Source organism: Vulpes vulpes, chromosome 1 (assembly GCF_048418805.1).
Source record: "Vulpes vulpes isolate BD-2025 chromosome 1, VulVul3, whole genome shotgun sequence".
Lineage (NCBI taxonomy): Eukaryota > Metazoa > Chordata > Mammalia > Carnivora > Canidae > Vulpes > Vulpes vulpes.
Genome location: NC_132780.1, coordinates 138,840,631 through 138,843,864, shown reverse-complemented (window position 1 = coordinate 138,843,864; position 3,234 = coordinate 138,840,631). Strand labels below are relative to the sequence as shown.

Genomic DNA, 3,234 nt, shown 5'->3' with positions numbered 1-3,234 from the left:
TAAAACAAATGAACAGAGGAGGTTTCTTTCTGGGATTGGCTGGGCCTGCCCAGGGATGAATAGATGCTCCTTCAGTGCACTGGGGAGAATCTTTCTTTATTCTTGACTTTTTCTTCAGTTTTCCAGGTGGGGGAGGGCATGGCAGTTGTGGAGCACAAAAAGAAACTTAATATATTGGGGGGATATTTGGAGGTGATGGATGGTGTCCACCCAACCCCACAGTAGAGGGGCTGAAATGAGAATTTAAGAGGAGAGAAGATGGGGCAGGGAGGGCAGGAAGGAGGTTCCCTGCCTCACAGGCAAGCTCCATGTAGGGTCAGAAGCAAGAGTAGAAAGACTTGTGGCAGGTGAGTGGGTCACTTGACTGTGATGGGCTGGGAGGACAAGAGAACTGAGAGCTGAAAGATTAGACTGGGCTTACTGGATGAGACTCTGGTGGCTGAGGCCAGCTGGCGGTCACAGAGATATATAGGAATAGGGTCAGGAAACGTGGGTCCCTGGGTCTGTTTGCTGAGTGACCTTGGGCATTCCTTGTCTTCCTGTGCCTTGGAGGATTGGGCTGGATGGTTTTGAATACTCCTTCTACCTTTGACCTTCGAGGACCCTGTAAATGTTTCTCCCCCAAACAGAGTATTGTCCCATGGCAATGATTTTGGAAGATGGCTGTTCAGCATGTAGGAGAAGAAGAAGGTCCCTCTCTGGCTCAGAGTAAGTCAGCTGGGTTGTGGAAATAGGCAAGCTCAGAGTATACTGAGCCATCTTGGGCAGGCAGAATCTGGGCACCCAGTAGGAGCCCATGTCAGTCAAGGCTCAAAAGGGCTTTTTATCTCTTTCAGAAAATGGCACTGGCCAAGAGAACCAACCAAGGCAATCTGGATCCAATGTAAGTTGTGTCTGAACGAGGGTTGCTCCGTGGAGGCCCAAACAAAGGAATGTAAGGGCTTAGCTGAGGCCCTCAGCTCAGGCCCCACATGAGGACTCTTGAACCAGGCTGACCACATGGAGGACTTTCTCCTGCTCCAGGCAGACCAAGGGGGTCCTGAACCCTAGCAGGCAGAATGACCTTCGCTTCTTTTTCTATCCTGAAGGCCCAATCCAAGCCTTGAATGTTACTACTTCAAGGCAGCAAAACTCCCATCCATCAGCTCTGTAGGAAAGGAGCTGGGAGTTGGGATGCTAAGAGCATGCAGTCATATTATATCCCTGCCCATGAGGCACCATCTAGAAAATGGGGCCCCAGCGCCAATGGAATTTGAGTAATCTCTCAGCACCTCTTCCTCGGAGTTAAAGGTATGGGATCTACAGAAGCTGTTCCCCACCCAGAGCTGTTGGGGAGTGAGGGCCACAGGTGAGTGTCAGAGATCACCACCTGGAGGGAGAGAAATGTTGAAGGCACAGAGAGGATGGCATTCCATGCCAGGAGCAAGTGGTGAGACGCACACAGTGTGTCAGCTACAGAGGTGGACAGTGGGCTGAATGTCAAGGAGAGGATAAGGTTAACACACGACCATAAGTTCAGATGGTGGAGACCCTTGAAGGCCACAGTCATGTGCACTTTTTTCTGTAAGCAGCGGGGAGCACGAAGGGCTTTCCCTAGGCCTCCTGAGGGGAACAGTGAGGGTCTCAGTGCACAGTGACCCAGCAGCTGGGCAGGAGTTCTGGAGAAGGCAGGTGTTAGTGGCAGGAGACCAGATAGATTCCTTTGTGGTGAGAGCCAGGGTTAAGGATCCTGGGAAAAGTAAAGGCCCCGTCTTCAAAGAGTACAAACTCCTGCTTGGCTGCTCTCATGGCCAGGAGCAGGCTCAGCTTCAGAATAGAACATTTAGCAGATACTCACCCTTTTGGACTCTGGGTGTGGGGGTGGTCAAAGCTAGGATTCCAGTGCTTGCCCTTTCCACAGGCCTGCTATTGCTGACGATTGTTCCACAGGACCTCTGTTGTTGGAGATTGTTCTGACATGTGGATTCATCCTGAACAATGGCCTGGTGTTCTCATTGTGTCTCTCTGGAAAGCCTCAGGCTCAGGTGAGTGAGAGCCATGGCCAGGCTTGGGTGGAAATGAATGAGAGGACATAGGCAGTGGCTTCAGGTGCGGGTTTAGAGGGACCAGCTCCCAGGGGTTCCCCAGAGCCTGTTCCCTGACTTTCCTCACTTCTGTGCTCAGAGGTCTTTGGAGAGGAGGGAGGCCCTACTCCTGGGAATGATGTGAATGGGGCTGGGCTGGCTCCTTGGGACAGGTGGGAGGGGCAGGCTGAGGATTTTAGTTACTAGCAATCCAGTCTTTTCTTCAGAGGAGGGAGGAAGACGCAGGCCAGAGATGGCAGAGATGCATCATTTTCAAATAACATTCATTTCTGCCATTCATCAGGTAAGGCAGCCTCCTGAGATGTCCCCAGGACACAGCAAACCCAGGGAAGCAGACTCGACCTTCCAGGAGCAGAGGGGCATGCCTTCCTTCACTAACAAATACCACATTCCGCTCTGTTCAGTGTTAAAGAACAGGTTTCCTGAACTTTTGTGAGATCTCTGCCCGGCCCCTCTCTTAGCCAGAGAGAGAAAAGCAGTAATGGGTAGGGGGGAGTATAGAGGGCTGGCAACAAAGAAGCCACTGGGAGTCATCAGGGCCAAGGGAATGGCAATTTCTGTATTAAGTACCACAATTGGGATTCACAAAGGGTAATTCAGATGAACTTTAAATTTTTTTTTCTTTTTAAAGATTTTATTTATTTATTCATGAGACACACACACACACACAGAGAGAGAGAGAGAGAGAGAGAGAGAGGCAGAGACACAGGCAGAGGGAGAAGCAGGCTCCATGCAGGAAGCCTGAGGTGGGACTCGATCCCAGGTCTCCAGGATCACGCCCTGGGCTGAAGGCGGCGCTGAACCACTGGGCCACCCGGGCTGCCCCAGATGAACTTTATATTTGTTCTCTCACTGCCGTCTAAACTCGCTCTGCTGGGGAACTTGCTGGCCTGTTGGTAAAAGGTATGGCAAGACCCATCACTCTTCTGGTTCTTTTTTGAAAAATAGATTTTAGTTTTGAGAATAGTTTCAGGTTCACAGCAAAACTGAGGACACAGCACAGAGTTCCCCTATCGCACCTGTTGCCCCACTTGCACCGAGTCCCCCACTATGGGCGTCTTGTCTCTGAGTGGTACGTCTGTTAGAATCAACAAATCTACATTGACGTATCAGTGTCAACCAAAGTCCAAGTTCACCTTAGGGCTCACAC

At 50.9% G+C, this 3,234-nt stretch overlaps 1 long non-coding RNA gene across 1 annotated transcript; it reads left to right on the top strand.

The window, feature by feature from the left end:
* The first annotated feature begins 1,179 nt into the window (after positions 1–1,179).
* LOC140597583 (uncharacterized) lies at positions 1,180–2,522 on the top strand. Its single transcript, XR_011999433.1, has 3 exons — positions 1,180–1,290; positions 1,930–2,024; positions 2,368–2,522. It is a non-coding gene; the product is annotated as an uncharacterized lncRNA (long non-coding RNA).
* Positions 2,523–3,234: the final 712 nt, after the last annotated feature.